The sequence below is a fragment of the Microcaecilia unicolor genome, chromosome 5 (genome assembly GCF_901765095.1).
Source record: "Microcaecilia unicolor chromosome 5, aMicUni1.1, whole genome shotgun sequence".
Taxonomy (NCBI): Eukaryota; Metazoa; Chordata; class Amphibia; order Gymnophiona; family Siphonopidae; genus Microcaecilia; species Microcaecilia unicolor.
The window spans coordinates 70,027,215-70,054,848 of NC_044035.1; the positions used below are offsets into that span (position 1 = coordinate 70,027,215).

General features: G+C 41.9%; 1 protein-coding gene across 9 annotated transcripts in view; it reads left to right on the forward strand.

Moving 5' to 3' along the window:
- The window catches only part of JAKMIP3 (Janus kinase and microtubule interacting protein 3), a 215,414-nt gene that overhangs the window by 66,253 nt on the left and 121,527 nt on the right, over window positions 1-27,634 (forward strand). The window lies entirely within an intron of this gene.

Consider the following 27,634-nt stretch of genomic DNA (forward strand, 5'->3'; position numbering starts at 1 on the left):
GACATTTTTCCTTTGAAAAATAACCCCACCTTTCTAGTTTTAGGTGAAATGCAGAAAACAAATTGTATTAAGTGCTTTCAACAGGCACCCTGATAATGAATTGTGTTAATGAACTTGTCTGCATCATAGTTTTCCTATGACATCGTGTTGTAGAGATGATAGTATGACAAAAGTTTAAACAGATGAGCAATAACAAGCAAAAAAGAGTCAGTGTAGCAAAATGTAATTGAGCTTCAGGGGATACTGCAAGATCATTTCATTTTTCCTTTAGGCTAGCAAGAATTTCGCTCAGAGCTGTTCATGTTTTGATTGTAGAGTTTCATCTACTTTCAACTCATTTGCTAAAGTGATACTTAGAGCTTCACAAGGTAGTAAAGGTAAAAGTTTGGAAGAACTTGAATACAGGGCTCCCAGCTGTACTCCTGCTACATTTCTGTGGCACTTATTCCCCCTGCAGATTTATCTTCTCAGTAATGACTTGGTTCAGCATAAACACCTGAGGCTAGAATTCGGAGGGAAGTGTCAAGACCCAGAAAGAATCACATCCTTGCTTTCCTCTCTTTTAAATGGTTATTGAACAGTATATTCAAGATAATTGCTTTGCTGATAATCCATCCATTTTGTGATTCATTGCTTAACATTAGCTTTAGAATCAGAGGATTTTTAGAAAACTGGGAGAGATGAAAAAAGTCCAAAGTGTGAAATTTAGATTCATCTAAAAGAAATACTGCAATTATTGGCTGCAATAAATGCTTCAATTATTGGCTGAATGCACACTAAATTTACATTTATGCAATCACTACAATAGGAAGGTACACACATAATAAGACTCCTGCCTGGTTAAACCCCGCAGATCTGGTACAGCACATGATGGGTACTGACACTGAATATATCCAGTAACCAGCTATTCCCTAACCAGCTAGATTATGAGTGGTCCAGGGATGGAGCTTGGGCGGAGCCAGCACTTAAGGCCTCTTTTACCAAGCTGCACTAGTGATCCCAGTGCGGCAATGCTGACAAAGCCCATTCACTTTGAATGGACTTCGTCGGCATTGCCACATGGGAATTGCTAGCGTGGTTTGGTAAAAGAGGCCCTTAGCCAGTTAGCAGTGATATTCAGTCTGCTAACTGGCCCAGTGAGTGCATAAATTTAGGACAACAAAAATGCTGCCCTAATTTTATGTACTGAGTTAACTAGGGACCAGTCTGAATATTGGTTGATGCCCGGTTAACTTCCGGGTCAGCGCACATACACAAATATTCAATGCTGGGAGCCACACATGTCCCAGCATTGAGTATCCAGGGTTAGGTCAGCCTGTAGCTGGAAGTGGCTTACACTGGTCTTTCTAATCTTTTGCAGGACAGTATCTACATTACTATTTTTCTTTTTCATTTATATACTTGAGTAAGTGACCCCTTTCCTGCACCTGCTATATTACATTATAAAGATTAGGTGCTTGAATTTTTATTTTGAAAGTATATCAGATGCCTAGAGAATTACACAATCCTGTGGCACAATTCAATTTTGTTGAAAAAAGGATCAAAGGAGAATTCAGTATAGGCTGTTCCCACAGCTGAATTTAAATTTCAGTGAGTTTAGCCGAAGAATGGCTCAACAGATAGCCAAGACCTGCCGCTTCTTCCTCTTTAACATCAGCAAAATTTGCCCTTTCCTCTCTGAACACACCACCCGAACTCTCATCCACGCTCTCATTACCTCTCGCCTTGACTATTGCAACTTACTCCTCACCGGCCTCCCACTTAGCCATCTATTCCCCCCTTCAATCTGTTCAGAACTGTGCTGCACGTCTCATATTCCGCCAGAACCGATATACTCATATCACCCCTCTCCTCAGGTCACTTCACTGGCTTCCAAACAGATACCGCATTCAATTCAAGCTTCTCCTTCTTACCTACAAATGCACTCAGTCTGCTGCCCCTCACTGCCTTTCTACCCTCATCTCCCCTTAGTTCCCGCCCGTAACCTCCGTTCACAGGACAAATCCCTCCTCTCTGTACCCTTCTCCACCACCGCCAACTCTAGGCTCCGCTCATTCTGCCTCGCCTCACCCTATGCTTGGAACAACCTTCCTAAGCCCTTACGCCAAGCCCCCTCCCTGCCCATCTTCAAGTCTTTGCTTAAAACCCACCTCTTCAATGCTGCGATCAGCACCTAACTCTTACCTTCATTAAATCCAGACTGCCCCAATTTGACCGCCCCTATCAGGCTCTTTGAGCAGGGACTGTCCCTCTTTGTTAAATTGTACAGCGCTGCGTAACCCTAGTAGCGCTTTAGAAATGTTAAGTAGTAGTAGTAGTAGTAGTAGTACTTAGAAAGCTCTATACATCACTCCTTGTTTTTATGACCCTTAATTTTTTGTTTCTCTTTTTATATACCGTATTTTTCGGACTATAAGACGCACTTTTTTCCCCCAAAATTTGGGAGGAAAATGGGGGGTGCGTCTTATAGTCCGAAGGTAGCGAGTTTTGGATCGCCCTCCCCTACTTACGTGACGCCATGTTCCCTGGTGGTCTAGTGACGTCGGGGTAGGAAAGAGCGCCCTCTTTCCTGCCCAGCGCGCTGCTCTCCATGCTCCTGACTGCTTCCTGACGGTCTCGGCGATATTCAAAATGGCCACCGAGATTCTCGGCGGCCATTTTGAATATCGCCGAGACCGTCAGGAAGCAGTCAGGAGCATGGAGAGCAGCGCGCTGGGCAGGAAAGAGGGGGCTCTTTCCTACCCCGACGTCACTAGACCACCAGGGAACATGGCGTCGCGTAAGTAGGGGAGGGCAATCCAAACTCGGACAAGATGCACCGGAGCACCTAGGTTTTAGAGGAGGGAAAAAGGAAAAAAATTTTTTTTCCTATTTCCCTCCTCTAAAACCTAGGTGCGTCTTATGGTCCGGTGCGTCTTATAGTCCGAAAAATACGGTATATATCAAACATATATTATACATAATATATTTTATTATAGCCAACCAGGAGTGTGAAAACTTCAATAGGCATCCGTATACACCATTCCCCAATACCGTTGACTGAAAAAACTAATCAAAAAATGTGTCCATACATAGCACAAAAAAGCATCAGAATATAAAAGAACAGAAAGGAGCAAATTTATTTTGACTTTTTTCCTCACTTTGCAGCTTAGTAAAAGGACCCCTTAGTGTACTGTTGTGCCTCAAGAAAGCCAGTGTTTAGTGGAAAGAGTAGTTTAGAATTCCAAACATTTAAATGATTTAAAATTATACATATTTTCAGCAGACTAATCAGTGTTGATGGATATACAGGTATGAGCTAGAGCAGTGTTTCCCTAGTCAGTCTTGGAGTACTCCTTTTTGTCAGTCAGGTTTTTAAGATACCTACAATGAATATGCATGAGATTGATTTGTATAGACTGCCTTCATTGTATGCAAATCTCTTTCATACATATTCATTGTGGATATCCTGAAAACTTGACTAATAGTAGGAAGCTTTCTTGCTGGGCAGTATAGGTGACAATTCTATAACAGGCTTGCAACATTTTGGCACCATATTTCCATGGATAGTGAGCTTATTTTGTGAGAACACTTACACTGTAAGCAGTGATGTAATTAGGACTAAATGGACCTCCTATAATATTATCAGACTCATTTTCGAAAGAGATGGATGTCCAAAAAGTGACATAAATCGGCACTTGGACGTCCTTCTCACAGAGACGTCCAAATCAGTATAATCGAAACCGCATTGTGGACGTCTTTGTCAGAAGTCCGTTGCAAGGACGTCCAAATCTCAAGGGGGCATATCGGAGGCATGTTCGAGGCTGGACTTGGGCGTTCCTAAGACTTGGACGTCTTTGAGCCATAATGGAACAAAGCAAAGACGTCCAGGACTAAAACTTGGACATTTTTAGCTAGACCTGTTTTTATTACGAATAAGGCACAAAAAGGTGCCAGAAATGACCAGACGACCATTGGAAGGAATCGGTGATGACCTCCCCTTACTCCCCCAGTGGTCACTAACCCCCTCCCAACCCTCAAAAGTTTGATGAACAATATTACTTGCCAACCTTTATGCCAGCCTCAGATGTCATACTCAGGTCCATTACAGTGCATGCAGGTCCCTGGAGTAGTTTAGTAGTAGGTGCAGTGCACTTCAGACAGATGGGACCCAGGCCCATACCCCCCCTACTTGTTACACTTGTGGAGGAAACAGCGAGCCCTCCCAAACCCACCACAAACCCTCTGTACTCACATATAGGTGCTCCCCTTCATCTGTAAGGGCTATGGTAGTGGTGTACAGGTGGGCGTAGTGGGTTTGGGGGGGGGGATTTGGGGGCTCAGCACAAGGTAAGGGAGCTGTGTAACTGGGAGCATTTTGTGAAGTCCACTGCAGTGCCCCCTAGGGTGCCCGATTGCTATCCCAGCATGTCAGGGGGACCAGTCTACTACAAATGCTGGCTCCTCCCACATCCAAATGGCTTGACTTTGGTCGTTTTAGACTTGGACGTGTTCGAAAATGGCCAAAAATCAAAGCTGTCCAAATCCAAGGACGTCCATGGTATTTTCGAACACAAAAGATGGATGTCATCGGTTTCAAAAATGACCTTTCCCCCGCCTCCGAATCTGGATGTTTTACAAAGACGTCCAAATTCCAACTTAGACATTTCTTTCGAAAATGCCCCTCCACCTCTCCAAGGTAGTGGGGACCGGAGCTGGAGAACCCCTTCAGAGCTCCAGTAAACAAGCCATTCAAAAACCAAAAACATTACAGACCTATATAGAAAACCTGTCAAAGTAATAGAAATAGAAACTGAAATATAAGATATCAGAGTTACACATTCCCTAAAGCTGACATATCACAAATAATAAATTCAGAAGCAAAATACTTTTTCTACTTTTGTTGTCTGATCATTGCCTTCTTTCCAGTGTCTCTCTTCTGTGGCTTTTTTTAAAACTTTCTTTTCAGGGTCCTTAGTCCTTTTGACATTTCTTCTCTCTCTTTGTCCACCATTCATTATCCCTCCGAGTCCCCTATCTGTCCTATCAAGAATCTGTCTTCTGTGTCCCGGTCCCTGTCCTTCCCCTATGTTCACTATCTTCCCCCCATATTCAGGGAGGGTTAGAGGGAATATTAAGTTGTACTAACTGGTTCGTGCTAAATGTTCTGCTAACCAGCTAAATGCCTTTGAATATCAGCTGGTCTGCATATAGGCATGTGAGACATGTTCCTCAAAGTTTCACTAATTATTGTCCAATATCAAACATCTGATTACTGGATAAACTTCTGGACCTGGTGTTTCTTAAAAAGCTTCAAGATTTTGTTATTAAGTATGATGTCCTGGATCCACATCAATATGGTTTTGTAAGAAGCTTAGCCGGTGGTGGAAGGCAGGGTTGGTGGTTGGGAGGTGGGGATAGTGCTGGACAGACTTATACGGTCTGTGCCAGAGCCGGTGGTGGGAGGCGGGGCTGGTGGTTGGGGAGCGGGGATAGTGCTGGGCAGACTTATATGGTCTGTGCCCTGAAAAAGACAGGTACAAATCAAGGTAAGGTATACACAAAAAATGGCACATGTGAGTTTATCTTGTTGGGCAGACTGGGTGGACCGTGCAGGTCTTTTTCTGCCATCATCTTCTATGTTACTATGTAAGGGTTATAGCACTGAAATGATGTTACTTTCTACAAAGGATTAATTATTCGATGCTGTTCCTGGATGTCTCTTTAGCACTTGATGCGGTAGATCATCACATTCTATTCTCATGGTTGGCGCCATTTGGATTTGACCCCCATGTAGATGGTTGGATTTCTTCCATTTTACTGAATCATAAACAGATGGCATGTGTTGGTTCTAGGAAGTCCATGTAGTTTAATATACCCATGGGCATGCTTCAGGGCTCGACTTATCATCTCTGTTATATAACCTTTATGTGTCCATTATGTGGAGTAAAGGTGAAACAGAGAAGAAATACCAATGACATTACAGAAAGAGGCAGGTTGGCAGCTTTCAGACTACCCAGTTTATTGAGCCATGATCTTTCAAGGATCAGAGTCCACTTTGTCCAATATACTACACATTATCTTGTTTTGGTATGGTGGATATTTGTTTGTTTTTTCTTTGATGTAAAGAATAGATTGGCAATTAATCTGAAGTAATTGGAGGCCCTTGTTGTAACTAAGAACATAGAGTTGTCTGAGCGTATAAATGTAGCAGACTTTATGATACCTATATCTAAGGAGGTATGTTATCTTGTTGTAATATTCAATCCGCATCTACTGTAAATATAAAGGCACAGATTTGACATGTTATGTAGTCAGTGTTTTTCAAATTTCAGGCACTGAAAAGGTTGAAGCCATTGCCTTCAGAAAATGTTTATACTGTGGTCCAGATATTAATATTATCAGTTCCTTATCCTGCTAGACCAGTCCAGATCAATGAGTTGTATTTCTCTACCAGAAGATGGAGGCAGATGGTCTTCTAGTTACATCTTTGGTATAAGGGAAGATACAGCCTGAAACTCTTCAGTATTTCTGTACCTCCAGCAGCAGGTTTTCTTTTCCTCAGTCTGACTACTAGGGATGCAGTCCATGGCATGCCTTCCTTGTGGTAGAAGCCCTTGGCTGTATTGTCTTAGGGTTTGGGCTGAGCCATGGTCCTTACCCCAGTTGAGCTTGGAGTGATATTGACCCTCCACAGCCCCAAGCATTAGCTCATGGACTTCTGCAGTATGAGCCATGCTGGCACAGGTTGTTGTTGGTCTCCTGAAAACAGGGTAGTGAGGTCATCCCTCAGCCCCTAGTGTACTCCTGCAGGATATTAAATAAAATTTGGCCTGTCATATTTTATTCCTCTAGCTGAGAGAAAAGTTCTAAAAATTAAAGAAAGGAAAAAAGAATGAGGAATTGAAACCAAGTACTACAGGTGAAGTGGCTGAGAGAAGGGCATTGGCAGCATACAGACGTAGAAACTCACCTCCTGGTGCGGTGAATCAGGGAGATCAGGACCAGTAGAAGGAGGAGCTAGTAGGCAGTTCATTCAGGATGTTTGGGTGTATGCAGTGAAGGGTCTGCAGGAGCTAGGGGTAGCACTGCTGCACACTCCTTTTGCCCCATTTGCGATGGGAATAGTCATATTTTGCCTCCACGGGTCCCAGAACCCCATCCAGAAGAGAATTATGGTGATGCTGCATTGAGTTCAAAATCACCCCCTGTCAGTCACAGTTGTAAGAGAGAGGTGGTGGAACTTGCCATTCAGCTTCTCCACCTCTGAGCCATAGGACCAGTACCTACCTAGATTAAGGCTGGGGTTGCTACTTGATCTATTTTATGGTTCCCAAAAAGTATAGCTCCTTCTGTCTCATCCTAGATCTAAAGGGAGTCAATACATCTCTGTAGGTCAGGCTTGCAAGTGGTCATGCTAAGGTCAGTGAACACCTCTGTACAGGGAGTCAAGTTCCTTGCTTCTCTAGATTTCTCAAAGGACTATCTTCAGGGAGGCTCAGAAGAGCTTCCTGCCTTGACATTTTCAGTTCAGGGCTCTGCCCTTCAGCCTGGATAGAGTGCACTGCACATTTTATAAGGTGATTGTGGTGGTAGTGGCAGCACACCTTCACTAGCAACAGATCTAGGTACACTCCTACCTGGATAAGTGGCTCATCTGGGCCAATTTGAAAAATGACTCCAAGAAAGCAACAGCAGTGGTAATTTGGCTGATAGATTGTTGTGGCTAGGTGATGAATTACATGCAGAACCTTACTGAGTTGTCAATACGTAACGCATCTAGATCTTCTAGAGACTTCCTTGTTCTTCACTTCCCAAATTGCTATAAACTTCAATATAAATCAATTCATAATGCCAGATTCTCTTGTCAATGCACTAAGCAATGGAACTCCCTTCCCAAACAATTATGTCATACAACTGACTATTTCATATTTCGTAAATTGCTAAAAACTTTCTTGGTGAGATCATCTCTCACTGAAGAAAGCATCTGATTCACTGTACAATCATTAAGATGTACTATTCTTGTTGATTCTATTTAATTCTATTCGTTAATCACTTTGTAATCTCATAAAATTCTGACTGTATATTTAATGTAATTTTGGACTTGTTGTCAGTTGTTCAAATTTACTGGGAGCCATATTGAACCCAAACTTGCTTGGGATAATGTGGGATACAAATGTCATCAATAAATAAATAAATAAATAGTCATCTGATCTTGTCTTAAGATCTGGAGTACCTGGTAGTGTGATTCAACAGCAGGAGTAGGACAGCATTCCTTCTGGAGGAGCAAATTCTGAAGATGCAGTTGCAGAAAGGGGCTCTGTGTACAAGGATCCTCAGGCCTGGGACTATATACAGCTTCTCAATTCTATGGTAGTAACACTGGATGTGGTCCAGTGAATACAGGCTGATGTATATCATATCCAGAAGGCATTTTGTTTCATAGGTCCCCTTGCTCGCAAGAATTGAGCACTTGCCTTCCCTTCTCTGGGGCCATGTGGAGGTGTCTGGCTTGGTGGGGTGTACCAGGACATTTCTTAAAAAGGGTTCTCCTGGATCCACCCAAATGGGTGGTGGTGACCACTGATGCAAGCCTTCTGGGCTAGGGGGCACTTTGTTTCAGTTGGCTATCTCAAGGTTGTTAGTTTTATATGGAAGCATAATGGTCCATCAACTGTCTGGAAGTAAGGGCCATTTGATTAGCACTCCAGTGCTTTCTTCCTTTATTGAAGGTTGCACTCTTGGTTCCTCCCTGTCTCTCGGTATAAGACACTGCTGTAGCATTATCAAAGAGTATCCGGACTGGCTGTGTCAGTGGGCGGAATGGAATCTCACAGTGATCTCTGTAGTGCACTTGATGGGGATGGAAAATGTTCAAGCATATATTCTCCTGGATCCAAGGGAATGGGAGCTGAGTCCCTTGACCTTCCAACTCCTGAAGCAGTGCTGGGGTCCTGCATGCTGTGATCTGATCGCACTTTCCTGATGGGTTCCATATTTTATAGTTGCAGGAAGGATTTTGGGTTGGCCGGCATTGGTATCCATTGAGTGGTGGTGCGGTGAATTCTCCCCCTGGAAGGCAGAATTGTCTACACTTCTCGTCTTTCTGTAGAAGGGCTTAGAGCAGATTCTTTTCTAAACTCCATGAAGGTTCAGCTGGTGGCTTTTTCCAGGGCTATGTTCGAGGGGTATCTCTGGTGGCACATTCAGATGTGCATTTCACTCCCATTCTGGTCTATGTTTATTTTATTTATTTATTTTATTTGTTACATTTGTATCCCACATTTTCCCACCTATTTGCAGGCTCAATGTGGCTTACATTGTACCGAGGAGGCGTTCGCCACCTCTGGTAGAGAAACAAATACATGGAGTTGCTGTGGCCGGATAAGGATCGTGTGTTAGAGACACACTGGGAATCATAGAGAGGAAGAGTTATGTATAGTCTATTACAGGCTTTGGTATCGTTGTGTTGCACGGTTTAGGCACTTATGTTGGGTCGATGGGGTATGCCTTTTTGAACAGGTTGTTTTTTAGTGATTTCCTGAAGTTTAGGTGGTCGTACATTGTTTTCATGGCTTTTGGTAGTGCATTCCACAGTTGTGTGCTGATATAGGAGAAACTGGATGCATAGGTTGATTTGTGTTTGAGTCCTTTGCAGCTTGGGTAGTGGAGATTTAGGTATATTCGTGATGATCCGATTGTCTTTCTTGTTGGTAGGTCTATGAGGTCTGTCATGTATGCCAGGCTTCACCGTAGATAATTTTATGGACCAAAGTGCAGATTTTGAAAGCAATACGTTCTTTGGTAGCCAGTGTAGTTTTTATCGGAGGGGTTTGGTGCTTTTGAATCGCGTTTTTCCAAATATAAGCCTGGCTGCTGTGTTTTGAGCAGTCTGAAGTTTCTTTATGAGTTGTTCTTTGCATCCCGCGTAGATTCCGTTGCAGTAATCTGCATGGCTTAGTACCATTGATTGTGTCAAGCTGCGGAATGTTTCCCTTGGGAAGAATGGTTTCACTCGTTTGTGTTTCCACATTGTGTGGAACATTTTCTTAGTTGTAGAGTTAACTTGGCTCTGAAGTGTAAGGTTACGGTCAATAGTAACGCCGAGGATTTTCAGGCTGTCTGAGATAGGGAGGGTGTAGTTTGGGGTGTTTATACTAGTGGGTTTGTTCATATTGTATTGGGATGAGAGGATGAGACAGTGTGTTTTATCTGTATTGAATTTTAATTGGAACGCATTCGCCTATGAGTTCATGATGCTTAAGCTGAGTTTGATTTCCTTGGTGATTTCTGTCAGGTTATGTTTGTAAGGTATGTATATTGTGATGTTGACTGCATAGATGAATGGGGTTAAGGCCTTGGTTGGAAAGGGACTTGGCTAGAGGTGTCATCATGAGGTTGAAGAGAGTCGGTGATAGTGGTGATCCTTGAGGTACTCTGCAGTCAGCTTTCCACGGTGATGATATGTTTGAATTTGAATGTTGCCTCAGTGAGACCTCAATCTGGTTTTCAACATCTTGGTGGGGGGTCTCCCTTTGAGCTCTTGAAATGGACATCCTTGAAAGATCTTACTGTAAGGACAGTGCTTCTGGTCACAGTTTGCTTGGCCAGGTGAGTCTCTGAATTGCAGGTTCTGTCCTGTCAGGATCATTGTTTGTCTTTATGGACAAAAGTGTGTCTCTTTATATGGTCCCATCCTTTCTACAAAAGATGGTGTCTCTCTTTCATGTCAACCAGGTTGTGGCTCTTCCAGCTTTTGTGGAACAGGGAAACTGATTTGAACTGGAAGCTCCATAAACTGGATATCCATAAGGTGTGTCTGTTGTACTTCCAGAAGTTGGATAGATTTTTTTGTTTTGATTCAGAGTTTATGTAAAAGGGAGCCTACTTCCAAGTGCTCCTTAGCTCATTGGATTAAAGCTGCAAATGAAGCAGTTTACTTTCAGCAGGAAACCTGTTCCGATGGGGCCTTGCTTGTATTCCATGTGAGCACAGGTGACCTTCTGGGCATAAGCCAGGTGATAACACTAGTGAACATTTCCAAAAGGGTGACTTGGACATCATTGCATTACTTTGTAAACTGTTATATTTGATATTGGATTTTCAGAAGGCGTTTGACAAAGTACTTCATGAAAGACTCCAGAGGAAATTAGAGAGTCATGGGATAAAATTTTTCTTCACTCAGTGTGTAATTAAATCCTGGAATTCGTTGCCAGAGAATGTGGTAAAGGCGGTTTTAAAAAGGTTTTTAAAGGAGTTTTAAAAAGGTTTGGACAGCTTCCTAAAAGAAAAGTCCATAGACCATTATTAAATTGGACTTGGGGAAAATCCACAACTTCTGGAATAAGCAGTATAAAATGTTTTGTACTTTTTGGGGATCTTGCCAGGTATTTGTGACCTGGATTGGCCACTGTTGGAAACAGGATGCTGGGCTTGATTGACCTTTGGTCTCTCCCAGTATGGCAATACTTATGTACTTCTATACTTATGTATTTCTAACCAGAGGTGAGCAGGAACAAACAAACAAGAGTCCACACTCCACATAGAGCAAACAAGTAGATAAACAACAGCAGAGTAAACGAAAATGGCTGGAGATCTTTTATAACAGTTCTTCAATATGACTCAACATGGACCGTGTTTCGGCAACAGGGCCTGCATCAGGAGTTTACAACTGCAATTGTCACACGGAAAGTATAGGCCTAGAATCATACTAGAACAATAGCATATGTATAATAAGCCTTTTCCAGTGGAGTGATCAAAGTTAAGTATCACCAGCTACAAATCCAGTTTATCATAAATAATTGCATCTAGCAATATTCCCACCAGAGATGATGCAGCCTTTGGCAGGGCTGTGATTCAGGGGGTCTTGTTTTTCCCACTCAGTAAGATATTGGTTTTGTATATTCCATTGGTCTGGATTGGTCTAGCAGGATGATAAGAAAAGTGAAATTTATATGTATCTGTTAATGTCCTTTCATTGAGTCCAGCTAGATTAATCCAGGTCCCACCTGAAAGACTTTGAAATTGGGAATTTGTCTTTGGACCTTGTTCTGCCTTCCTTTGTGCCTCATAGTATAAATAATTATTACAATTTAGGGTTTCTTAGAAAATTCTTCAGTGTTTCTCTATCTCAGGTGGCAAGATCTAGTTTCACATTCTGCTTGGTTTGGCATTTTCATACTGGGAGAGGTCCAGGCTGTACCATCCCAATACCAATACCAAAGACTTGGAATGACTTCAGTTCTCTACTTTTGTCTGCTGGTAGGGGAATACAGTCCTTTGGTGTGCACTGGTCTAACAGACTCAAGGAAAGGAAGTTAACAGGTAGAAATAAATTCCATCTTTTAGATTATTGCAATACTTTATATGTGGGCATTCCTATGAATGCATTAAAGGCATTCCAATTAGCACAAAATACAGCTTCCCAGCTTTTGACAGGATGTGATTTCTGTGAGCATGTGGAGCATAATTCTATAAAAGGGCATGTATTTTTAGGCACCAGGAAGGTCGAATATGTGCCTGTATTTTAGTCTGATCACTTACACCAGCCATGGAGCTAGTATAAATGGTGGCACCTACACTATGAATGAATGCACATAAATCACAGTACTCTATAATATTTCACACATATGATATGTGCCCCACCCAAACTCCATCTAAACACCATCTATGTGAATGCCCACTTGCAAAGTACATGTCATCAGAGATTGGCATGTACTTACAGAATTATTCATAGCTGGGCGATGGCCATTTATGTGTGAATGTTGACATAGCATTTATGCTGCCTAAATCTAAGTGGCTCCTTATAGAATTTTCCACATATTGCCAAAACATTAGTAGCTGCATTGGCTACTGATTATTTTCGTATGTGTTTTAAATTACTCTCTATAGTTTTTAGAATCATTAGATTTAGTGAACCTACATTGTTGCATGGGTTTTTTGCAGCATATGTGCCTGGGCAATGCATTCTGATCACAAGATGCATTGTTATTGGGTGTTCCTTCATTTAGAGTAAGTTGTTGCAGCGTATTTTCACCTCCTAGGTGTGGAACTGCATAGTTGTCCCATGGGCTGATGTTAGGCTGTCTTTCCCTCTACTAGACTCCTGCACTTTAAGGCTCAAACGAAAGGGCTTGAAACAACAGTCTTTATGAAAGATAAATTTCAGTATCCATAATACTTGGACAATAAGGTCCCAATACTCTTATATAGCAGCTTCATCCAGTTCTAAATCATGTGCTGACAAATGGGTTCTAACAATAAACACAGTCTCTGATTTCAATACCTGACAGCATAAATTCTTAAGCTTACCTCTTTGAAACTTGCATCAAAGCAGTCTAAGGTAGGCAACACGTTGCCTTTAAAGACTTCATTCAATCTGTTCTTTTCTTCCAGCCTGCATACCTAATGCCCTTTTATTTTAGAGCTCTTCCCATAACCTGCAATGGGTTCTTTAATCAACTGAATTACTCCAGTACTGCCGAGATAAAAAAAAATGCCAGCCTGACTGCTGCTTCAAACACAAATGCTTTTAACTTTCCCCTTCACTGGTGAGGTCTTCCAAATGGACAGCACCCCTTCTTAGGCTTCACTCAAAACCAAACATTAATAAGGTCTCTTTCATTATGTTTTTAACTTAATTTTTTATTGAAAAGAAACATTGTGTTACATATAAATTTCAAGGAACATCAACAAACAGAACAAACCCCTCAACCTGTAATCTCCCCTTCTCCCAATGCTTAAGACATTTGCAAATAATGAAGCTAGACCTCCCAATCCTCATCAAACATTTTCCTCTTCAAGTGGCGTATTCGTGAATTGCTGTCAGTCGCTCCATTAGAACTAACTGTCTCAGTTTCTGCATCTACTGCTGCAAGTCAGGTGGCTCCACACACATTCACTGAAAGGAAATCTCTCCATGAGCAGCTAATAAACAAGCTATAATAACTTCCCTGTTATTCTGTGGAAACACCTAGTTACCACAAGCCCAGTAAATATAGTTTTGGGTCTAGTGAGCATTCCAGAGTACTTACGGATTTAGTCTCCTTCTTAAGCTTAGTCAACAAATTTTAAACTGGGGCATTCCCACCATATATGAATGGAACAATCTCGGACCCTACACATTCTCTAGTATTGCCCAGAAAGTCATGGGAAACATAATTTTTAAGTCTCTCAGGGGTCTTTTACTAAGGTGCACTGAAAAATTGCCTTGCGGTACTGTAGGCGTGGGTTATGGGCGAGCGGCAGAATCATTTTCAGCGCACCTTTTTCATATTTTGTAGAAAATAGACGTGCGGGCAAAATCAAAGTTGGTGCACATCCATTTTGGGGCTGAGGCCTTACTCCAGTCATTGACCCTAGCATTAAACTCTCATGTGGTAACCGGGCGGTAATGACCTATGCGCGGCCAAATGCCACTTGGCGCGTATCCGATATGCCCATCCGAAAAAAATTATTTTCAGCCATGCATATCAGACACATGTCAAAAATGAAATTACTGCAAGAGTCATGTTGTAGTCATGCAGTAACTTCATTTTGCGCGCATTGGGCACGCATAGACGCTTACACAGCTTAGTAAAAGGGCCCCTCAGGGGTTAATATCTCAGAAATTTGTTAACTATTTTCTTGATTCAGTCAGATATAGAAATTTTTGTTTACATTTCTAATCACTTTTTTCAGCTCTTTCCCAGTAGTTCTTTTCCAGATCTGCCTCCTAAGCAAACATATCAAATGTTATAAAATTCGCTGTGCATCACTACCTTGTAAAGGGCTGAGATCAACCCTCTTAAACCTTTCTCCAAACTCAAACACTTTCTAGGGGAGACAAGCCCTGATCTATAGCCTCTTGATGTGTCTCCCCCGCAGAAAGTGCTTCACCTGCTGATAATAAAAGATGTCCTCATTAGGAAACTTATACTCTTTCTGTAATTCTGCATAGATTAATACTTTTCTTTCCTCTAAAACTGAAAAAGTTCTGAGAGCCCCTTTCATTCTCAGCTTAAGTAAGTCCTGTTTTTCAAAGCAGATGTGAATATACTATTGTACTGCAAGGTTGCAACAAAAAAGACAGAGTCTCACTTAAGTTTAGCCTTCACTTTGGTGGTTCATTTTCTTCACAGACCGTTTCTCTCTGCACAGAGTATGTCAGTAGGTTCAAAAGCCAAAGCACATAGTTTCTGAATCTGGAGCTAGGGTCTCTCAGAAGCAGAAAAGAAGTCCTCATCTTCTCCGCTATGTGTTAGAAATCTACTCCTTTTCTTTTCTGGGGCCATCATTACTTTCTTCTTGTTAGAGACCTTTTGCCTGAGACTTCCATAAGTACATTTACCTCACTGACTGGTTTGTCTATTAGGAACATGTCCCCTGTATCTTTCACCTGCTCCTTTCTCAGAGACCCATCCCTTGGGACTTTCACATTATATTTCATTGGAAGGCACTGATCTTCAGGGACATCTCCCATGGGGTTTTCAGCCATGCCTCTCACTTTCTGAGGCTCTCTTCTTTTTTTAATCTCCACATTTTTCAGTAGTAACTCAAGGTGAGTTGCATTCAGGTAAGACTGGGTATTTCCCTGTTCCCAGAGGGCTTACAAGCTAATTTTTGTACCTGAAGGAATGGAGGATTAAGTGACTTGCCTAAGATCACAGGGGCTAAAGCAGGATTTGAACCCTGGCTTCCCTGGTTGTCAGCCTGCTGCTCTAACCATTATGTTGCTCCTCTATCCAGGGATCTCATCCTGTAGGATTAAACCAGTAATCACACTGACCCCTATTGTGCAGTATAGGTAGAGAAGTCAAAATACTAAATTATGTTATGCACTCTGGAATAATAATAATAATAATCATCATCATCATAAACATGCCTCCTTACTTTAGCCATTCCAAGTTCTAACTACTAGACTAAAAACACTTAACAGAAATAATAAAGAATTTACATGAAGTATACAAATTTACAACAATAAAGGTATGCAAATTAATATAAAGGTAGAGTTTAAACTTTAGAATATCACAGAATAAAATATTGGTTCTTTAAATGCTAGAATGTATACTAAACAGATCTTAGTTGGAACAAACACCCTTCCCTAAGACACAAAATTAAGTGTCACCTGTTAAAACCACAAATGATGGCCAAGATCAAGGAACCATCACTACCCTCGAGAACAGCAGGGACCAAGGCAGTGCTCTACAGCATTCCAATGCTAATCAGTCAGTAAGATGCTGAGACGATGATGAGTCAATCAGCTGATAAGATTCTCTTCTTGTATATAGATAAGCTGAGTTGATGCCTTTTTTTTTATATATCCTTTTGTTATCAATACTGTCTCAGATGGGTTGATAAGGTTGTGACAGGTGATTGGCTGTGCCCATTATATTATGGCTTGAAAAACTACAGGAATCATTCTAAATGCTTTATGGGTTCCACGTTGTCTGGGGTCACATGACTTAATAGTTTGTTGTCTTGCATCAGCCAGATAACAGGGTCACAGGTTCCTTTCAGACAGGCATGCTTGGACAAATTTTCAATCACAGCACAAATCTGATCAGCAGTTTTTGCTATGCTCTGGCCCTAAGCACTGAATATTCAGTAATTTATAACAGGTGTCCCACAGGTGTAACATGGTCAATCTTTGTAATATACTGCTTATCTTGTGGCAGGGGCTCTTACTCCTACACCTCTATGAATTTTACCCATCTCTCTCACCTTCCTCTCTCTGAAGGCTTTTTGTTTTCTCCCAGACTGCTTGTTATATTTTCCAGTTGGGCTTGTGAAAGTTCTATGTCCCACCCACTGACCTAGTTTTGGGACAGATGTTAGAGATATCTCTATCCCTTACTTATGGACAGGCCAGGTACTGTACTTCCCAGCATTCCAGGACCTTCTTCCCTTATCAGGGTGCTTGTTTTCCTGCAGCTGTCCTTCCCCAAAGGATCATCACAACTCCTTTCCTATAACTATTATGCATTGATTTAGTTCTTTTTGTGAAATTGTTGATTATCAGAGCCTGAAAAGGGTATGAGTATAACCTTTACTACTGATGATTTTATTTATTGATTTTTATTATTTTTGTTTATGAGTATTTTATATGTTAGTTAAACTGAAATTTTCAGATGTTTTATTGTAATCTGCTTAGTATATTTAGATTGGAAGGATATAAATTATTTAAAATAAATAAATAATGTTTAAATATGAACTTACATTAGGAAATAGATTCATGAATTTCTTGTCCTATAAGGAGTGCAGAATAACTGTAAAATATCCTGCTAATTTTTGTTAATACGCAAAGTGGCAGTTTTTGTTAACACAAAGTTTCCTTGGGGCCGTTTTGGTAAATGCATATATACTTCATGTGGAAAGAAAGTGTGCTGTTAACATAGGCCCATTCTAACAGTTAAAGCATAGGCATTTAGCATAGGCTAATTCTTACATTAACTGACAAATGCAGAATGGCAGAGAACTGACAGAGGCTGCAGCTCACACTTAACACGAGGTAGATTGTAAGTTCTCTTGAGCAGGGACTGTCCTTCCCCATGTTTAAACTTGTACAGCGCTGCGTAACCCTGGCAGCGCTATAGAAATGCTAAGTAGTAGTAGTACTGTACTGCACATTAACTGTTAATACAGCAGGTAATAAAGAACATTTAACACCACCTCAATAGATGACGTTAAGTGTCTCCTCGTTATTTGTAATGCAATTTACTTGTGGTAAATGTACTATGTCAGAGTTAACCATGTGAAAAAATGCTGTGCACACCACCAACAGTTATCACAGAGGCTTTGCAGTTATTTCACAGTAATTTTGGCCATTAATATGTGATACATGCAAAATGTAAAGGTACTTTAGTAAAAAGGGCCCTCTTATCTTTCTAATTCATCTTTGGAGCCCAGATGTGAAGTTTGCCATTTTACTTGGAGTAATAAAGGAGAAAGAGGCAAAAAAATAGGTACTCATTTTTGAACAGGGAGAATTAAGAGTTGTCAAATTATATGAGTAGGGAATAATATCTTAAAGATGTTGAAGACAAATGATGAATTCAACATTGAAATGAATTCTAGTTTCTGTTGTAAACTTGCAGAAAACTTTGTTGAAGAAATCACTTGTGAGAACAAGTAAGGTGTGAGTGTCATAGATGTAATCATGTATAAGCCCTAATAAAATTCAGTCATTAAAGCAGTAAGTGCATGAGGGGGGGAGCATTTTGTGCCATCTCAGTTTCTCTAAGTATCTATTAATGCCATCTGGCACAACAGCAAAAAAACATTAGCCTCAGGAAGGAGGCAGCTTCATTACCATGGCCTTCTAGAGCATAAACAGCTGGCAGTGAACCACAAAATACATCCAAAGAGATTTCTTTCAATTTTTTGCCAAGAAAATGTCAATTCAGTTTAAGAGGAATGACATACAAAGACTCCAGTGTTCAATATTGCATGTTAGTTCTTACAAGAATACACTGAAGACCAAGTAAGAAAATACAGCATTAAAATACAATACAAATCGGCCAAGTGCTAAATGAATTACACGTGTGTATACACAAACATACACCTAGTGGCTAGAGCACTAGACTGACAACCAGGGAAGCATGGTTCAAATCCCGCTGCTGCTCTTTGTGATCTTGGGCAAGTCACTTAAGGGCCCTTTTACTAAGGCACGCTGAAAAATGGCCTGTGCTGGTGTAGGCACGTGTTTGAACATGCGCAGGTCCATTTTTCAGCACAGGTCCCTATGAAGAAAGACTAAGGAGGCTAGGGCTTTTCAGCTTGGAGAAGAGACGGCTGAGGGGGGACATGATAGAGGTATATAAATAATGAGTGGAGTGGAACAGGTGGATGTGAAGCGTCTGTTCACGCTTTCCAAAAATACTAGGACTAGGGGGCATGCGATGAAACTATAGTGTAGTAAATTTAAAACAAATCGGAGAAATTATTTCTTCACCCAACGCGTAATTAACCTCTGGAATTTGTTGCCGGAGAACGTGGTGAAGGCGGTTAGCTTGGCAGAGTTTAAAAAGGGGTTAGATGGTTTCCTAAAGGACAAGTCCATAAACCGCTACTAAATGGACTTGGGAAAAATCCACAATTCCAGGAATAACATGTATAGAATGTTTGTACGTTTGGGAAGCTTGCCAGGTGCCCTTGGCCTGGATTGGCCGGTGTCGTGGACAGGATGCTGGGCTCGATGGACCCTTGGTCTTTTCCCAGTGTGGCATTACTTATGTACTTATGTGGCAAAATTAAAACCAGCATGCATCCATTTTCGGCCTAAGACCATACCGCCACCCATTTACTTAGCAGTACGGTCTCGTGCGTTAACCGGGTGGTAATCATCAGCACCCATAAACTGCCAATTACTGTCATGTGGTAGAAAATAGAAAATATTTATTTTTGTATGACGGAGTGTATCCGGTGGTAATCAGGTAGTGCCATATGCTGCCCGGTTACCGCCAGGTTAGCGCGGGAGCCCTTACTGCCACTTCAATGGGTGGCGGTAAGGGCTCCTCCAGAAATAGCTGCATGGCAAGTGCTTTACTTGTTTCATGGCCATTTCCTGCTGGAAAGAGAAACTTTCCTTTTACCCAATGTGGTAAAAGGGGGCCTCGGCACGCATGAAAAACACACGCCAACAGCAGCACAGGCCCCCTTTTGCCACAGCATGGTAAAAGGGACCCTTAACCTTCTATTGCCTTAGGTGCAACAATCTAGCTTATAAGCCCTCTGGGGGGGGGGGGGGGGGGCATCTTGTAAATCAAGGGCGTAGTAGTTCTTTTGCAAAATAATTCATGTTCTCTCACTTTATTTTGTTATACTGTATGTGGGTAACATGTTCACTTTGGAGCCAATAGATTTTTATGGTTGAAATTAGCTTGTGGAGGGGCATAATCGAACGTGAACGCCCATCTCCATGGGTGTCTATCTCCGAGAACGGGTACGTGAAGGTGCGGGACAGACCGTATTTTGGAAAAAATGGGCGTCCATCTTTTTTCCGATAATACGGTTTGTGCCAGCCAAATGCATCGGATTTGTGTGGATTTGAGCTGGGCGGTTTCGTTTTTCAGCGATAATGGAAACCGAAGGTGCCCAGCTCAAAAATGAACAAATCCAAGGCATTGGGTCGTGGGAGGGGCCAGGATTCATAGTGCACTGGTCTCCCTCACAAGCCAGGACACCAACCGGGCACCCTAGGGGGCACTTGTAACAATTAAAAAAAAAAAAAAAAAAATACCTCCCAAGTCCATAGCTCCCATCCCTTGGGTGCTGAGCCCCTCAAATCCCCCCAAAACCCACTCCCCACAACTCTACACCATTACTATAGCACTTACGGCTGAAGGGGGCACCTAGATGTGGGTACATAGGGTTTTGGGGGCAGTTTGGAGGGCTCCCATTTACCAGCACAAGTATAACAGGTAGGGGGGGATGGGCCTGGTTCCACCTGGCTGAAGTCCACTGCACCCACTAACAACTGCTCCAGGGACCTGCATACTGCTGTGATGGAGCTGGGTATGACATTTGAGGCTGGCATACAGGCTGGAAAAAAAGTTTTTAAAGTTGTTTTTTTGGGGTGGGAAGGGGTTAGTGACCACTGGGGGAGTCAGGGGTGGTCATCCCCGATTCCCTCCTGTGGTCATCTGGTCATTTAGGGCACTTTTTTGGGACTTGTTCGTGAAAAAAAAGGGTCCAAAAAAAGTGACCCAAATTCGCGCTAAAAACGCCTTTCTTTTTTTCAATTATTCTACTGCTTTGTCACCCTGCATATCTCCCTGTCCTTCACCCACCCAGCTCTCCCTGTCTCTCACCTAATCCACCCCACTCTCACCCTGTCAGACTGTCACTAAAATGCTTTGATGTCTCACTTGTATATACTGTCATCTATCAACATTCGCTTATTTCTGATCTGACAAAGAAGGGCTACCTTCGAAAGTTAATCAAAAAATATATTAAGTTAGTCCAATAAAAAAGGTATCATCTTATTTTCTTTTCTTTGTTTTATTTTATTCTGTTTCTATTGATTACCTTTAAAAGTGGACTAACACGGCTACCACATCTCTCAACTCTTGTAAAGGTAGCAAATTTATTATGGATAGGAAATGTCACAGAAAGTAAAGAAAAATTATTAAGGATATATGTTCATTTTCAGATGACTGGGAAAAAATGGCAAATGGGGTCATTTTTTATTCATTTTGTCTCTGCCAAACTGAATGAATGGGACTGCAATTTTAAATGAATCACCATCACTGTTTTGGAAAGGTGCAACTGTGGGTATAGACATAGTGGAGCCATTCTGGGAAGGGGAGAATGGGAAGAGGGCAAGCTGCAAGTATGAGTGGCTATCACTCCTAATCACAAATCACATATCAAGATCTTCCTGGACATTCTCTCCTATTGTTCAAAACAGCTAGATATTGTCTGCAAACGCATGACATTTTAGCCCAGTCACTGCAGTTAATTCATCATATGGAATCAGAATAATATTAAATAAGCAAGGTGAATGTACTAATCTCTGCAGAACACCATACCATGTCTTCCACCCACTGACAAAACTCGACCTACCTGTTGTTCGCAATTCTTCAGAAAAGACACAAACCCATGGATTCTATATATGTATTGCCCAAAGTCAGGTGCCAGAATTTACACACAGATCAAAAGTTTATTGATTAATGGGGGATAACAAGCACCAACTAAGCACTTAATTGGTGTTAACAAGCACTTAATTGGAGTTGTGCACGGATCTCCTCTGCACACTATTCTAGTGCATGATACCTAACTATTCACATAAAGGGGCATGGCCAGGGGAGGGGCTTGGGTGTGTCATGGGAGTCCCAAAAGTTAGGCACCATGTTATAGAATAATGTCTATCTGTACCTAACGTTGGGCACCTGACATATTCCTGATAGAATCAGGCGTAAATCTGGCACCCAAAGTTAGGTACGACCTATGCGCTAGTATTCTAAAAGGTTGGGTGCCCTTTATATAATACGAGCTTCACACGGATCTTCCTGGCATCTAGCCTTCAGTGCCATATACCAAATCCTGCCTGAATTGCATAAGTACTGCTCCCCTCCAATACCAAACAGTAACCTAGTGGTTCCACCAGCAGGCTGGGTTCAAATTCTATCATAGCTCCTTGTGATCTTTGTCAAATCACTTAAGTCTCCATTACTTCAGGTATAAACTTTGACTGTAAACCCTCTAGGGACTGGAAAATACCTCTGGTATCTGAATGTAACTTACTTTGAGCTCAAACTATAAAACAAGGTATGAGTTAAAACCAGAATTCCTTTCCCCCTCCTTCACCCCCTCATGCAGGAAAATTAGAATAGGTGTGTATTGGAAAAATACTTCCCCTAGTACCCTCTAACCCCTCCCCGGCTTACCTTGTATCCTCCACTAAGTTTTGCCCTTTCAGCACTGATTATTCCTAAGTAGTAAAACAAACATACATATTTTGATGCCACATGCAAACATGGTGAGCATCCCCATGTGTAAATAGCCTCCTCTCTAAAATGACTTTGACATATGTTTTCCAATCTACATGTGTAAAAGCTGTTAGTTACATGGGGGGGATGCTTTTAAAATATGGGCCTTATTGTGATATTATATATTTATTGAAGCTGGGATATCAGAGACCCAACAAGGGCCCTATTTTGGCAACCAGGCCTGCATCAGGGGTCTGATAAGAATGACTATCTGAGTTAAAAGAACAAATGTTCCAGCTGTCGCTCGACACCGGCGAGATGCACTTTTATGGCACAGTTGTGATTAAGCTACAGCTGGACGATGCACAGACTAAAACTATATATTATTATTATTATTATTATTTATTGCATTTGTATCCCACATTCCCCCACCTATTTGCAGGCTCAATGTGGCTTACATAGATTTGATAACATTGTCATGACAGGATATCGGATACAATTAGTAATGTGTAGCGCTTAGGAAGGGGTAAGGGAAGAGGGAAGAGAGTTGTTAGGGTAATTATAGGAGGTGTGCGCTCATAGTTGAGTGGACTTGGTGAGGTTATAAGTTCTCATTGTAGGCCTTGTTGAAGAAGAATGTTTTCAGAGATTTCCGAAAGATATTCCATATCTGCGAAGATAGTGGTGTGCATCATCTTGTATTTAAGTCCTTTGCAGCTGGGGTAGTGCAGGTTGAGAAATTTACGGGATGATCTTGTGGCGTTTCTGGGAGGTAGGTCTACGAGGTTTAGCATGTAGATTGGGATGTCTGCATGAATAATTTTGTGTACCAACATGCAGATCTTGAACGCAATGCGTTCCTTCAGTGGAAGCCAGTGTAGTTTCTCTCTTAGTGGTTTTGCGCTTTCATATTTGGCTTTTCCAAATATGAGTCTGGCGGCTGTATTCTGGGCAGTTTGAAGTTTTTTGATTGTCTGTTCTTTGCACCCGGCGTATAGTGAATTGCAGTAGTCCAGATGGCTTATTACCATTGACTGTACCAGGGTACGGAAGATGTATCTCGGGAAGAAAGGTTTTACTCTTTTAAGTTTCCTCATGGTGTAGAACATTTTTTTTTCGTCGTGTTTTTCACATGGGTATCAAGAGTGAGATTTCGGTCAATGGTGACTCCGAGAATTTTCAGGTTTTGTAAGACCGGGAGAGAACAGTATGATGTGGTTATGGCGTTGAAGTTTTTTGTGTTATGTTGTGAGGTGAGTACAAGACATTGTGTTTTTTCTGCATTAAGTTTTAGTTGGAATGCATCTGCCCAGGTGTGCATTATTTATATATGTGAATATCAGACACAATTTACTACTATAAGTGCATTATTTAATATATAGTACCTGCCATTTTGTTAGAACTAAGCAGTGTTATAGAAAAACAACTTTTTAATATTTTTAATTATTAATGAAAGGAAATTTAATGTACCTGCTCTCAGTGTACCCTATGGTGTTTAATCCTTTGCACTAATTCTTATACACATCTTAATCACTTCCTCTCTGACATGTGTATGTGAAATGTTCTTCGACTGCAAAAAAGAAGTACACAAAGACCTTCAAGAGTGGGACAATCACAAAGCCTTTAATAAATGGGTTGTGTTTTGGCATGTATATGCCTGTGTCAGGGGTCATTTGTGGTCAAGACACTTGAAAACAGCCAAAGAAAAAAATTCTCTTTCCAAACACAGATAATGGTGCCTAAGCATATTGCTAATGGACATGGTTTGGTTGCGGTGAGTCAATCCAACAAAAGGGCAGTCAACACTTGTAAAGTGAAATAAGTCTGTTTGACTGCTGCTCTTCTCTCCTCTGGCACCCACATGCCCGATTTCCACCATCTTTTCTACGGGTCTCTGGTGTCTCCCGAGCTGTGCACCCTCTTTCGGATTGCTCTGCCTGCGACGATCTTCACCCTGCTCAGCCTCCAGGTCATCATCTGCGCTGTTTGTTCCTGGCATCTGTCCCTGCAAGTCGCCTGTTTTGTGCTGGGACAATGCTATGCGTTGATGGGGCCTTGCTTCCTCTTGGATTGCCGATACAAGTCATTGGTTCCTGCCTGCATCCCAGTTCACAGGATTTGATCACCTGCCTTAATGTGTCAGTGAGTGAAGACCTGATTCTGGACTTTTTTACATTTGGCACTCTCTTCTTCATTTTGCTTTCATTTTCCCTGCCAGCTTGCTTATTTGCTTAACTATTATATTTACATATCCTTCTCTGCCCTTCTGCCCTCTCAGTCATTGTAATTGTTTTCATTAGTTCATTGTAAGCCACTTTGGGGCTGCTTTACATGGCAAAAGGTGGGGTATAAATGATCTAAAATAAATAAATAAATAAATAATAAAGTCAAATGCATCTCCAGACACCATAATTTGCAGCAGAATCTGTGTCTGAGATGGTGTTTGATTTAAAAACATTTTTTAACATCATTTCCACTTTCTTCAGACTTAACCTTTTAGCCTTATATGGATGGCAGACCCTAGCAATAGTAATGCAACTCTATCACTAGAGGTCAGTGCCACCATTTTTGAACTCAGAGCTGGGTGGGGTAAAAGCGGGGGGGGGGGGGGGGGAACCACTTCTACCCCATCCCACTAAACCACCAAGGATCACCTCTGGGTAAGTATTGGTGATGGTGGTGGATCCAGGGGGTGGTGGGAGGAGAGTTGGGTGGGGACAGGTGGGCCAAGGGGATTGGAAATGGAGGGGGGGGGGTTGGAAAAAGGATTAGACAGAAGGAAGGATTAGAAATGGGTGAGGTTGGAAGAAGGATTAGGTAGGAGAGGAGATCAGAAATAGGAGGGTTTTGAGAAAGGATCAGGTACAAAGGGGTCAAATGGGTTTGTGGAGTTTGGAAGAAAGATTGGGCAGGACGAAAGGTTCGGAACTGGGAAAGGGGTGCTCAAAAGGGGATGGAGGTGCCAGAGGACCTGTAAAATAAGCTATGTGGGTACTGATATTCAGTGTCTGCAACTGCATAGCTAGGTGGCCCAAAACAGGACAGCCTTTTGTGTGATCCTATCTGGCTGCCTAGTTATGCAGGCACTGTTAATGAATACAGCCTTTGACTACATAATTGCTGGCTGCTCCTCAGTTCTCTCCTTGGACTGTCTCGGCACTTGTTCCTGGGCAGTTAGAGATGATATTTACCAGCACTGCCTGGTTAATTGCTACTCTATATTGGCATCTGGCCCACCCAGCATGGTTTAAATGGGCAGGAGCATCTCCTGCCTGTTTAAAACACACTGTATATTGACCCTTACATCACCAGAAAGGAAAAAAGTAATTTTTTGTGTGAGTGCCTTGTTTTATAATGGGTGCGGCTAGAACAAACACCTTGTTAATTAGCACATTACTGCATATGGAGAGGCGCAAAATAAAACAAATTGTCACTATCTGCTCCATCAAGCCAGATGGTTTCCTGATGAAGACTGAGTGCTAGACTTCTGCATATTAAATGGCAAGGCTTGGCTAATAGGTCTTCTCTTATTGTAACTACGGGAAAATGCAAGAGATATATGTTCATCTGAAGAAGTTCAGTATTTCATTTTTCCTAAACATGAAGCTATGTTTCTGAAATATAGGGGACAGTTCTTGGCACCTCCAGTTAGGTGCGCTGATGACGTTTACTGACTGCCAATTCTATATTGGCATTTCTTTTCCAAGATGCTGTTATAGAATACTAGTGTAAAGTGAAATTTGCATGCCTTTATTTATGCAACTCATTTAGAACAGGTCAGTAGCAGATATAACTGGGCATGCCTAAGTGTACCATGCAACATGCGTAACTTAGGTGCATAAGTTGGAGACGTGCACAACCCCCCCCCCCCCCCCCCCATGCTCTGACTATGTTTATGCTCCCTTCAGTTATGCACTAATAGCACTTAGGCCCAACCTTATAGAATAGTGCATAGCTCACTTACACACATAGGGCTGGAATCTATAAATCATGCTTAAAAAGGAGCACTAGAAAATATCAGTTCTAAGCACTGTTGTTTAAATAGCGTGCAACCTGTATAGAATTGTGCTTAGCACTGATTCCTGCACCCAAACTGTAAGCACCATACTTACGCCTGCTGAAACCTGGTGTAAATGCTGGTGCCCAAGTTGGGCGTACTGACCCAGTATTCTCTAACTACACCCACAACGTTTTGGAATGCCCCTGACATTCGCATGGCACTATGGGAGTCAGGCATGCTGTCATATAGAATAGTGCACAGCCAGATGCGAGAGCAAACACTAATTCAATAATTTGATGTTAGCTTCCAATTATTGATGGTTATGAGCTCATTATTCAACTATTTTGTGTGTGCATCTTGGGAGCATGTCCAAATTTTGGCACACAACTTTTGGGCATGATATATAGAATCTGAGGGCTAACTACAAATTTTGGCACCTTTGAGCATGTACGTTATGCATAGGTGTAGGCACCCAGTTATAGAATTGCTCTTATAATGACCATTTTGGATTACAATGCAGAACCTGTGTAGAATTTTAATTTGGTTTTTTTTTGTTAACATACTGATTATTTCTTTACTGCTTGTGCAATGTGAAAAATGATTCAGTAATGTAGAAATATTTTTGGATTCCTATAATTTATTGTTGTAAATAGAGGCCAATCTAAATTTTGGTTTTGTTTTTGGATTTGGCAGTGAAACCAGATATAAATCTGGTTTTGGATTTCAACCAAAACACATGTACATTTTTGTCAGAAACCCAAAATTCACCCCCCCCCCCCCGATCAGTGCCCCCACAACTTACCCATACACCCAAAATCCCTCCCTGGGCCTACCTTAGGAAGTCCTGATAGTCTAGTGACCTCTTCAGGGGAAGAATGAACTCCACTCGTTCCTGCCCTGTGCCATTGCTCCAACACAATGGCTGCCAAGACTTCCCACAGTCTAATGAGACTGCCGTGGGAAGTCTCAACAGCCATTGCATCAGAGCAGTAGCATGAAGCAGAAATGAATGGGTTCCTTTCTTGCCCCCAAAAGTCCACAAGACAACCAAGGGTTCCTATGGTAGGCCTGGGGAGGGCCTACGGGTGGTCAGGTGAGATGGGGGAGTGGATAGCAATCACAGGGGTGGAACAGAGAGAGAGGGGGGTTGCTGCAGGGGCGAATGGGCTTGGGAGTTGGGCTTTTTTAGTCAGGTGTGGGGTAGGGAGTGGGGGGAATTTTTATTTATTCTTTTGGTTTCTGCCAA